Source organism: Tenrec ecaudatus, chromosome 2, assembly GCF_050624435.1.
Source record: "Tenrec ecaudatus isolate mTenEca1 chromosome 2, mTenEca1.hap1, whole genome shotgun sequence".
Lineage (NCBI taxonomy): Eukaryota > Metazoa > Chordata > Mammalia > Afrosoricida > Tenrecidae > Tenrec > Tenrec ecaudatus.
The window spans coordinates 56425588-56438339 of NC_134531.1; the positions used below are offsets into that span (position 1 = coordinate 56425588).

At 41.9% G+C, this 12752-nt stretch overlaps 1 long non-coding RNA gene across 1 annotated transcript in view; it reads right to left on the minus strand.

The window, feature by feature from the left end:
- The window catches only part of LOC142438998 (uncharacterized), a 211117-nt gene extending 198943 nt beyond the window's left edge, over positions 1–12174 (minus strand). The window contains exons 1-2 of the long non-coding RNA XR_012782830.1: positions 10813–12174; positions 3412–3547 (exon numbers count right to left, since the gene is read on the minus strand). This is a non-coding gene — a long non-coding RNA (uncharacterized LOC142438998). The remainder of the gene's footprint in view (positions 1–3411; positions 3548–10812) is intronic.
- Between the last annotated feature and the right edge of the window lie 578 nt (positions 12175–12752).

The following is a 12752-nucleotide window of genomic DNA, read 5'->3' on the forward strand; positions in this document are numbered from 1 at the left end:
TTTCCTGCCTTCTACGTCATCAAACATTAACTGAACACTCAGGAGCCCCTCGCTCCCCTCCCACCATCATGTCTGTGCACTCATCTCCACCACAGCAGAGGGCGCCACCACAGCAGAGGGCGCAAGAAGTGAGGGTGCCTCTCCCATCCTCTCCCTTCTCTCAGGCCCTACATCTAACACTTAAAAAACCTCTTACCGGTTTTATTCTTCATAAATCTCTTAAATCTGGTCCATTTCCTCTACGTCCCTACTTTTCCCTCCTATAGATTACATTTCTTTAGTGTTTGTTTATATCCCTGAAGTGACCAATTTCCCTGGACTCACTGTGCTGAACTGTCTGGACACCCTCCCCACTCCTACATATTTAGGCTAAATCACCTTTTCCATTGCCCCTCTCAGTGATCTTATTCTTTAGGGGAGCTTCACATGCCTCCCTGAAGATACCAAGCCTTTCTATTCCGTGTCGTCATTCTAACTATGCACCTTCTTTCGGGTGGTATTACAGCTTATTCACTCAGTCACACTTGTAACACGTGGTTCTCTGCTGTGTGACAGGTACTAAGCTAGACGCTAAGGGTATGGTGGTAAAACAACAACAACAAGGCCCTGTCCTTTGGTAGCTGGTCCTCAAAAAATTTACTTTTTAGGTTGGAAGAAAAGACTAGGAACCGTTTCATAGAAGGGCAAGTTAAAGGATTGTGACCCTGACACACGACACATCAGAGATCTGTCATTTTACATTTATTTGCAGAATGATTAGAGAATGTTCTTTCTCTCATGGTAGACTCTAAGTGCATGAGCCTGAGACCAGGCCTCGCTTTTTGATCTCCACTGTATACCCAGTTAAGGAACCCTGGCCACAGAGTGGGTAGCTAACCACAAGGTCAGTAGTTCAAACCTAACTGTTATTCTGTGGAAGAAAGGGCAAGATTATCCCCTTCCATCCAGATTTTCAGTCTTGGAGACCACAGGGGCAGTTCACCTGCTCCTAACTTGTCCCTATGAGTGGGAATCAACTCAGTGGGGCTGCCATTCGCAGTTCTTCCCCCTGCCCTTTTCTTTCTTTGTACTTACCACAGCTACGAACGATCCCAATCTGGCCCCCACCATACCAAGGAGAAGTTACTTTAAAGAAAAAATGATGTTTGCTTATATTTTTAAAGTTTAAATATTTCAGGGATCTCTTCCAAATAAAAGAATTACTCAGAGCATTAATCATTAAAAAGGTCCACTGCACCAGGTATTGCATGGGGGGGGGGGTGGACACGAATTCCAACGGAATAAATAATATGACTGTGTCAAGTCTCTCTCTCTCTCTCTCTCTCTCTCTCTCTCTCTCTCTCTCTCTCTCTCTCTCTCTCTCTCTCTCTCCTCTCCCTCTCCCCCTCTCTCAAGTTCTCTCTTTCTCCTGCCTTTAATTTTTCCAATAATAGATACAAGATGTGCAGAGCCATGAAAGAAGTAGAGACTGTTTTTCGAACATTCTCTCTGGATTTCCAAATGTCCCGATGCCAAAGAGAAACATTCTCGGCATCAACGTTGAGTTGATTCTTTAGACCCTCCTCCTCAAGAGCAGGCAGGGCCCACCTACTTCTAAGCTGCAGATTTGGAAGATGTTAAGGCAAAGACTAATGCTTGGGCAATGGCGCTCCCGCTCGGAGACCAAACCAGAAATGAACTCTGAAACCTTAAAGTGACAGCCTCCCGGTGAAAAGCTCAGTTCCTTCCTTGCCTACACAGTAATCTCCTGCTTAGACTCCTTTAATTAAATGGAAGCACTTTCTTTATATGTGTGGATTTTCAAGGAACGAAGAAGCAGTCAAAAGAGAGCTCTACAGTTTACATTTGGACAAATGCAGGGAACTTGGGCTCTCTTCATTTGAGAAGCTTGAGCCTTTCCGCAGAGATGAAAATTTTTGCATTAAGCAACTATAAATAGGAAATCTCCCAGCATTATTAAGCACTTCAGTTCCTTAAAGTCAGGGCTCAGTTAATCATTGGCTTTTAGGATGCTTTCCTCCAAGAAGAGGAAATTTTTAATTATGTTTTTTTAATTATCTAAAATATTCTCCCTTGCCTTCATGCATTTTTTCACATCCTGTATCTCTGAAATTCAATCAAAGCATGATGTAAATGGTTTGCACTCAGATCTAAAGTATAATTAGAAAAATTCAATAGCAGGCAGATATGTGTTTGCATTTTCGAAATCTCTGTGCAGGGGAACTGCTGGTCCAATGGACGTAGATGGAATTCCAGAACTCCCTCTATCGTATGCAAACTTCACAGAAGTATACATCCAGCGATAAAATAAATAAATCTTGAGCTTTCCTCCAAGAGCGGCACTTATTTGGTTGGCTATTAAGCACAGTGAGACTTAGTCAAATTACCAGCAAAGCTCGCAAGACATTCTGCCTTTGATAGAAAATCCTCGAGGGCATAGCATCTGTCCTTCTCTCCATCATCTAGTCCTCACTGTTAAAAGCAAACTGGGAATCCTACAAAAACAGGGGAAACTGCCCTGTGGCCATCACAAGGGAATCATTGGTTATAATACAATGGCTTCCCATAACTACAGAAATGTGTCCGCATTTGTGGTTTCTCTGATGCCTTCAAGTGAATGTTCCTACGTCATGACTGCATCTGTTTGGATGCCTTTCCCCCCCTGGGGTAAACGAACAAAGGGACGCGTTCTTAGAGCTTGCGCATGGAAATTAACAGTCTGCTTTCGTCCTTTCTCTGTGTAGCTCCCTTTTGAGCTATTTGCTTATGCTCTATTTCATAAGCTAGAGAAACGCAAAAATGATCCTGCATTTGGTACCTTCCGCAAACACGGACTCATTAGGAAGAAGGCTTCATTTCGACCAGGACTCCAAGTATATTTATTCAAATATTAAAAGAAGACAAAGAAGAGAGAGGGACACATGGCATTTGTCATAGCGACATATAACACGGTTGAAAGCTCCTGGGCGCAGTAGCCCACTGACCACATATTCATCATGCACATAAGCCCCAGAAGGAGATCTACAGAAGTAAATAGTAATAGAAGTTCCTTTTAATGACTTTCGAAAGATGCCCAGAATTCAAAGCATACATTTAATTTCTAATAGTTTATTTTCTGCATGCATCCCAAAATCTGGGTGTCCAATGCTATGCCAGTAGGCTTACATGAAAGAATCAAAGGCATATAAATTAACTGAAAAAGAATTCCCATCAAATGTCAGCCGGCCTGAATGGATAAACAAGTACTCATTTGTTAAGAAGCTGCATATAATCAGAGAACAGAAAGTTAACCAAGGGTTTCCCTCAAACAGAATCATGATCTCACAGGATTCAAATACAAAGAAATCACCCAAATGTCATGTTTACACAGTTTTTAAGGGGAAAAAAATACGAAAACAAAAAGGTACTTACACTTTTTCTCCGAGAAAGCAAATCACAGGTATTTCTTTTCATAGTGGTGTTTGAAGTAACTCGCACGGGGCACTTGTTGTTTCCAACGCCAATGCTCTCACTGCAAAAATTATCCACTCAAGAGCCAACTGGTGTGCTGGAAAGAAAGGCAAGGAAATGTTTAATCAAGTATATGATTAACACGTGAATTTCAACAGGCTGTCTTAGATTAGGACAGTCATTCTTAAATAATTCATCAGGGCACGCTAAAATGGCACTGTTATAAGCAATAAAAGCACACGCAAGCAACATTTACAAAATATGTTTTATTAAATATAAGTTAGAGATTTCAAGCACCATCTGTTTTCTATTAAACATTCAAGTTGGAAATTTCAGTGGCTTAAAAAAGTAGGTAGGGCAGCCACGCCCTTAAATCAAGTTACACATACGAAATGAAGATTTAAACTGAATTGTGTACATGGAGCTCCTACAGGCCTGATGAAATTCTAGAAAAGGATAGCTTCAGTAGCTCTGTCCACTGATGGAGCTACCTTACATCTAGAGGGGAGCGTCCCCTGAGGACTGCACTATGTCCTTCTGTGCCATGACCAACAACTCACCGTACATTACAGCTGTCCCAGAAGCTCGCTAGTAAATGTTGTCCGTGCTGAGCCCATTCCATTCCATGAAGCTGCATGCAATGGTTGGGAGAGTTGAGGTCAAACAGTTGACCTGCTCAAACAGCATCTGGTTTTTGTTTGGTCTGTTTGGGTTTTAAAAATATTTCAGCATAGTGGCCCCCTGAATGAGTTGATAACCTCATACCCAACCTTTGTTTTCTATTACACACGATGAAGGACATTCTCTGCTTCCCATTGTGAGGAAAGAGCTCATAGAATAACTCTATGGGCTATTCAGCTATCTGTGGACAGGAAGGGTACATGGGTGAAGAGCCTACAAGTGCAAAATAACAACAAAATGAACCATAAGAGAAAGGGATTGAAATAAGTAGGCTAGATCACTGTTGAGTGGAGACTAATTTTAACAATAGTATGTAATTCTATCACTTGAATTTGTTTCAGGCTTCTAATAGGCTTATGTCTGAAGTTCAGAGGGTAACAGTGCGGGAAATATGATTTTGCTGAAAGAATTGAAATCATGTTCCAGTACAAGGTAGTCTGAATTATGAATATATATATATATATATATATATTCAGTTTTATATATATATATATGGTTTCAAGAAACATTGCATCTGTGTGGACCCTTCCCTGGAATTGGCTTGTCATCAGCATCAGGAGAATCCAGTGGTCCCAGACCAGGAAAGAGCTACCTTCCCAAAGATCTGAGCAACCTGTAATGGAACTGTAATGAGCAGCCTGTAATGGAACAATTTAGAGTCTGGACAGACTTTTTAAAATACATGTGGCTCCAAAGATTAAAAACAACTCAAAAAAATAAATGAAGAGCAATAAAAATGATAGTGAAATGCTTTATGGAGGCCAAAGATTCCACAATAGCAAGATGGAGATAGGATCAAGGAAAATCAACTTATTGATATTAAAAATTGTTTGGGATGCAACTTGGAGAGCCCATGGGCACTGAGGCCAAAGTTTCTTTTTTGGCTGATAAACATGTTTGTCAGAAAGTTAGAGAAAATGGGCAATTCAATGTGAACTGTTAGATAATCTTGAGTCTCCATGGGCATTTTTAAGGGAGTTCAGAGAAGAAGGGAGTGGGGGTTAAGAGAAGGAGTCCTGATACCACAGTGGCTAAGCTCTTAGTTTTGAGTCAGAGGTTATTATTGATTTATTGATTATTGGTTTACATTTACCAACATCCCCACCGGAGATAGAGGTGACAATCTGCTTCCTTCGAGATTATAACTTTGGAAACTCTACGGGGCAGCTATGAATAGTAATTGACTTGACAAAATGGGTTTGTTTGTGTTTTTTTAGGGATTAGAGGGATGAACTTATTCATAAATGAAAAATTCTTAGCTGGTATGCCTTTAGGGATTCAGTCATATTTACAGATTAGTTATAAAGCTGAGCATCTTATGGTTCTCAGAAAATTTGAAATTATTTTAATGACCTAGATTAATGACAGAAGACCTTATGAACTGTGGTATAACATCAAGAATATTATATATCAAGACAACAAAAGCTCATTTAAATAAAGACAGAAAAGACCAAAGTGGATGTCAGAAGAGGATTCTGACCCTTACTCTTGAACACAGTATAACGAAGGCAAAAGGAAGAAATGACGTGAAGTAAAAGAGCTGAATAGAAAGTTTCAAAGCACAGCTGGAGGAGACAAAGTAAGCATAATTTTAAATCTACAAAAACTTGAAGTTACTGATTATAAAAAGGAAGAACACACTCAACATATCTCAAGTTGAAAGACACTGAAGAAACATTTCCAATCACCAATTGCAATACTGAAGTATTCTGTAGGCAACATATTGAACAATGAAGAAAGCATCTAAAAATAATGAGGGGAAAACGCAGAGTCACTCTACCACAAAGAATTGGTCAACATTCAACCATTTCAAGAACTAGTACCTGAGCAAGAACCAATGGAGCTAAAGGGAGAAGTCCAAGCTGCACAGAACCATTAGTGAAAAAGGAGACTCCGGGAATTGATGGAATACCAATTGAGATGTTTCAGCAAACTGATGGAGCACTGGGAGAATTCACTTTTAGATACCAAGAAATTTGGAAGATAATTACCTAGCCAATCTACTAAAAGCCATGGAATATACCCTTTCCAATGAAAGGTGACTCTATAAAATGTGGAAATTATTGAACAATATTGCTAATACCACATGCAAGTGGAATTTTGCTGAAGGTAATTCAACCATGGTTGCAGCAGCACATGGCCAGGGAACTGCTAGAGTCTCAAGCTATATGCAGAAGGTAAATGGTCTATCCTTGCTGATATCAGATGGATCTTGACTGAAATCAGAAAGCACTAGAAAGATGTTTACTTTTATATCAGAAACAGACACAAAACACTTTATTATTCATTAAGTATTCAGTGTGTACACTTAGGACATCAAGGAAATAGGCACCTCCATTGACCTAGTGACTCTATGATACTAAATTACAACAGTAGTCAAATCAGATAAATAATGGATTTTACCAGATAAAGTATGTTGAGTTAATCATGCTTCTAATGAATTTTCTTTGGTATCCTTTGAAGATTATCAATAAAGATAATTTCCTACAGAAATTTAGAACCTGTAAGAATTGAGAAAGTGGATTGAGAACTGACTGCTGATGGCAAAAGCCTTCTTGGCCTGTGTATCTAGGAGACAGCATGACCTAGTTCAAAGAGTGTGGACTTTGGAACCAAACAAACCTGGGTGAGAACATCAGCCCTCTGGTGGCAGTTTGTGTGGCTTGAGGGCCTTGCTCATTCAAACTCGTTGCCATTGAGTTGATACCCACTCGTAGGATGCGGTAGAAGTGCCCCATGTGAGTTTCTGAGACTGAAACTCTTTGCAGGAGTAGAAAGCCCATCTTTCTTCCGTGGAGGGACTAGCGGTTTCGCCAGTGGGGCTGCTGACTTTGCAATTAGCCGCTTACATAATCACTATGCCACTAGAGTCCCTCTGCTTAACGACCTATCTGAGTCATTTCCAGAGCTGTAAGATGAGAGATAATAATACACCTGGGTAGACACGAGTTAAATGCATGAATGTGAACTTACTATCCAGGACCACACTTAGCACATAGAACTCTTGACTATCAGCATCATCCTCAATCATTACCACCTTCTACTTGTAACTATCAAATCTCTAACAACAATCCATCCTTAGTCCCCCGCCCAGCCAAAGTGCTCACCTCCATCAAATAAAGCAGATGTAAACAAATATACTTTCAAGTAAGAAATATTGAAAAATGTATCCGTTAGGATCCCAAGAATAAATAAATAACACACTCATATTGGGATAATTTGTGAGAACTTATTAAATAGATTCTGTATGAACTTGTGGGTAGAGTGGAGAAAGGTCCTACAGATCTGGAGCCAGCAAGAAGGAACCTTTTACCACATCTGGAAGGGGTGAGTAGTACAGAGCACACAGCCTTGAAAAGAGGGACATAACTAGATGATATGACCCCAAATAAGGTGGTGAACATAGATCTCATTCTTTCTCTCACTGACCTACAGCTCTGCTCCTTACAGGCCACAAGCTAGAAACGAAGGAAGCTTTTAATATGGACCACACTGCTCAACCTCCTGGGGTGAGGGAATGGAGCTGGAGGAGAAAGAAAAGATGGGTGACTTAAGTTCCATCTTCAGTTTATGTAGAGGAAGGCATTTTTTCTGCTACTCCAGTTTATCATAAAAACATCTATCTTTATCTTTAATCCTCCCCCAAACCCTAGGAAATAGATATTGTTCATTTGAGGGACCTTCTTAAAAAGAGCACTGAAACATTAGAAATTGTTCCATTCCACTTTCGTACAACTTCTTGAAGCCTGCCACCACTCCCCCCACCCCATATATTATCCCCATCACACAAGAGGAAACCAACCCCATGTCATTAAATAAATTGCCCCGTAACTAGCAGAACCAGGATTCAAACTTGATTTGTCTGACTCCAAAGTCCACGCTTTTGTCTCTTAATGCCACACCATTTTTTTGCCTACCAAAATCATGAGCCAGTGCCTTTTAATTATCAAAAGGTGGTAACCTCGGCAAATATCAAGGCTGAGCCTAAACCAAGGAATGTTTGATAAAAAGGTTTACTCTCGGGAAGGTAGCTAGCTTAGCTCAAACAAATTCCTCCCTGGGCACAGATAACACTGCAAGACAGCAGACACAATCTCTCCCTCCAGGTGCCTTAGAAAAAGAACAGGGCGAGCCAATACTCACACGTGCAATTTCATTACTATCGGAGTTCCCCCATAAAAGTTAATTAGGGAGAAGGAAGAGGCAGCACCTGCAGGGAAACTGCTTCAGAGATGAAGAGAGGGGGTGGGTAGACTAGAGAGCGCTGTCATGTTCATTCAGGGACAGCATCTGAGCTGGAACACCTGGCTACATTTTGCTACTTGGGTGCAAAGTTAAGTCATTAAGGCAGGCTCTTCACGCGAGATTAAGGGATTATAGAGTGGGGAAAGTCCTGTACATCAGAAGGAATACATCCTTCCTTTCGGCGTCATACACACAACAGTCTGGCATTAGAAAAATCCCTTCTTTTTTTTCCCTCTACCAGGAGCTTGCTCCTCAGCAAAGCAGCGATAACAATATCCTTATAGGCCACCCCACGGGGTGATTGTTTAGATTAGTTTGATAATGGCCCTGAAAGTTTTCTGGAAAGTAAACAGTCCCTTGCAAATGTAAGTAAAATATTTGCATTTACATTTGAAACACACTGACACTTTTGAGTCTAGGTTGCTCATTATCTGCAAAAAGGAGAGGGGCTGTTGGACAGACTTTGTACATTTTAGGAGGAGCATTCTATTTCTCCCCCTCTGGGGGACTTTTTCTTCTTCTTCCACATAGTCATTCACTTGTTGTAAGGACCACTGCATGGTATAGGCACTCAGATGCATTCATTCAACAAAAACAAACAAACAAACACGTACTGAGTACGTAGTACATTCCATAGAAGCCTTAATAGCACAGTAGGTTTGGCAGTGGGCTGCTAACCTCAAGGCTGAAGGTTCAAATCCATCAGCCCCTCCTCATCATCAACTTCTTTGAAAGAAATTTGCTCTCTCCACTTCCCGATCCAACTTCCTGAGCCTCAACTAACGGCAGCCTCGTTGCCCTTCTTCTACTTGAAGGACTCTGGTTCTGCACTGGTGACGCAGAACCTTCTGGAATATCGTTGTTGCAAGGTGGTATTGAGTTCATTCCTTCCATAGAAAAAATGAGGAATTGCTCAGTTCAGTATCATCTTTGCATTTGGTCTATGGTTTAGACAATTGCTACAGCCAAGGAGTTAATTCATCTCACCGAGGGTCTCCCTCTTTCTCACTAACCCAAGGACTGGTCCTCTAAGCAATGGATTCCAAGCATAGAGTAAGTGAGATAACGTTTTGCCAGACTTGTTTCTAAGGAACATCACGGATGTATTTCTTCCAAGACTGATTCCTTTGTTCCTCTAGTAATCCATGGCATATGTGATATTCTCCATCCACATCATAATTCAAAGCATCGATTCTTCTCCAGTCTTCCTTACTCATTGTTCACTTTCATAGGCATAAGGAATGAAAAATACCATGGTTAGAATCAGGCACACTTGAGTCTTCAAAACGGCCTCTGTGTTTTCCAACACTTTGAAGAGATGTTGCAACATATTTAGTCAAAGCAATCTGCCTGGATTGTCTGACTGCTGCTTCCATGGGCGTTGGTTATGGATCCAAGTAAAATAAAACCCTGGACAACTTCATTTCCTCCCATTTACCAGGTTTTGACTGACCTAGGTTGTGAGGATTTTTTTGACCATCTCTGTAGATAGTAATTATGAGTTTTGCTGACTACCAGGGCCCTTCATTGGAACTTGGGAACTTCTGCTCTACATTATATTCCTAGGAAGTTCATTTCTATTCATTATTCTTATAGCCATATGTAAAGTAATAACTTCCAAATACATACCTCACACTGATTTCTCCTATGATCTTCAGATTCATAGATTTCACAGGCCTGCTCAAAATCCCCAAGATAGCAAATCCCTCATGTCCCTCTATGAATTCAACATTTCCCCCCTACCATGAGACATGTTCCTTCCCTTACATTCTCTCTCTCACTTAATTACATCCCCATCTGCCTAGTTTTCCCAGCCAAAATTGTGTCCCCACTATCTCATGGCTCACACAAAATCCATCAGATCTGGTTGAAGTACTTTCTAAGGATTTCTCAGATTTATCCACTCTTTACAGGTCTACCACAATGACTCGCTTTTAGACTTTTATTTCCACCATTTCAGGTTGTTTCTAATAATTCTCCCAATTGTCAAAACTGTCTACTCCTAACTCCATCCTCAAAAGCGTTCACTTCTTCCCCATCACCTAGAGCATGAAGTCCAAATCAATCTCATTAACAAAGAAGTAGGGCTCCTATTCCTGGCCCCACACAGTGATTCAGTGGCACCTCTTTTGACGCAAGGATATTGAACCGTCTGCAGTTCCTGCATGCTCCAAGTGGTTTCTCTCTTGTTTCCTTAATTTTGTTGTTTTCCTGTTTCTGTCTTCCTCATATCCTCTTTGTTCTATCCTCAGTAGCTACTCCTGGTGCAAAATGCAAGCATCTTCTCACTCTGGAGGACATTTCTGATGATCCCACAACCCGCAGTCCTATCATGACACCACCTTGAAGCAAGCACCCCTTTCTTCTATGCCCATAATGCCTCCTGGATACCTCCAACGGTCCTATTATGGAAGAACACCAAAATAATCGACTTACCTGTGTTTCAATGGCCTCCATCTTCCTGGTCGCTTAATCTCGTGAGGGCAGAGAATATTTCTTTTCATGTTTGCAAGGAAAATCATTACATCATGGGTGCTCAATGGATGCTTACCCAACTCTTCCAGATTAAACTGCTTCCCATGAACCAAATTACAAAAAGTATATTTTGTCTCCAGAAAATATTTTCCTTTGTAGTTCATACTTACATAAAACTACACAAAACATCATTCTGGTTCATTCCCCTTCCCCCAAATGGTAACAGTAGCTCTTTTTACTCCTTTACTAAGCATTCACTGGACATTTGTCATTTGTAAAGAACTGTGCTAAGGTCCCGGGACGCCAAGATAAATTAGAAATGAACTCCCTCCATCAGGAGTTCGCCATCTACTGGAGGAGAGAGTAATAGCGCACCGCGCTCTTGGCTTGACAGAGGAGAGCCACGTGAATCCTATCCATGAAGGCTTCAAAGCCTGGGCTGGGTCATTCAACTCTTAAGAACATTTTGCTTTAAGTTATTCAAATCCATTTCATATACTGGTATTCTTTCCCATGGAGAGTAAAGGAACGTGAAAGTCGAGACTGGCAGGGTCGGGTTGGGTCTTTAACTCTTTTGTGCTTATGTTCAGCCCTCTGCGTGCCTGAGGAGGTAAGGACACAACTGCACATTCAGATCGTGCACGGTCAATGTCGGAGGAGCAGAGTCTGGGGATGCACTCACACTTAAGTCAGAACACCCTACTGCTTTCGATTCCAGGAGGATTTCACTGTCGAAGACGAGCCCTCGTGGTATAGCAGCTACTTGTTCGGCCGCAATCAGCGGGGTCAGCTGTTCAAAGCCACCAGACTCTGAGGGAGAGAGATGGGGCTTTCTACTCCCATAAAGAGTTACAGACTCAGAAACCCAGGGGGCCAGTTCTGTCTGGTCCCATAGGGTCGCTATGAATCAGAACCGACACCGTGGCAGTGAGTTGCTGTAAAATAATTGACGCTCTTGGAAAATGAAAGTAAATCACTTAGCTCCCACGGTAGCCCGATTTTCCACTTCCACCGGCCAGGAAACGCCGGAAGTGTTCACGCTTGCTACGCTCACTTCAGCCAGTGTTTTAAATGGTCCAGCTGAGTTCTTGAATCATAAATCAATGACAGCTGTTTCCAGTATTCCGTAGGTTCTGATCCCCGCCCTTCCCCCTTTAAAATAATCACAGTTTGCTAACACATGGCTTCTCGCACGAACTGAAAAACCAGGAGGCAATCCTTCATTCTACATGCAGAGTCTGACCAGAGAATATGGTGCTCTGGTCCGAGTCTCAGGATACAGAAAGGAGACGTTACAACACAAGCTGCTGCTCTTCGGGAACTTCCCTAACCATCCTCCGTCCCGCTGCCTCATTCCAATGCCCTTCCGGGCCTGGGCAGTGGGAGGCGACTGCAGCAGTTTTGTTGTATGAATCATAGGAGAGCGTGGTGTGCAGTCGGCTTGCCCGAGGCCTAATATGGGAAGAGCCTTTGGGATGTGTCATCAGCAGCTAAAGCTCAACAGATCCTCGGAGAGCCTCAGATAAAACTGCCTGCGTTACACGGAGAGAGAGGGAAAATGGTGGCAAGACTCTGCCCTGGACTCGCTGGTGCAGGTCAGGCCACCACCTGCTAGTTCCCTACAGAAAGGAGTTCCCTGAGGCAGCTTTCTTTTCCAGGAATTTTCAACTGGCTATCAAGAGCAAAATAGCCTAAAACTTTTAAGTTTGAGAAGTGGCCTTGTAGCCGAAGACTGGGAAATACTGGCAAGGAATCTCCAAATCTCTGGAATCTATAAAATATGCACCACAAATCTTCATCAGCCTATTCTGCCATAAAATCAGATCTGTTCCACGCATGAGCCACTTTGCCTCCCTAGCTAAAATCAGAAGGCAGCGATGACAGGTGAACCGAGAGATATA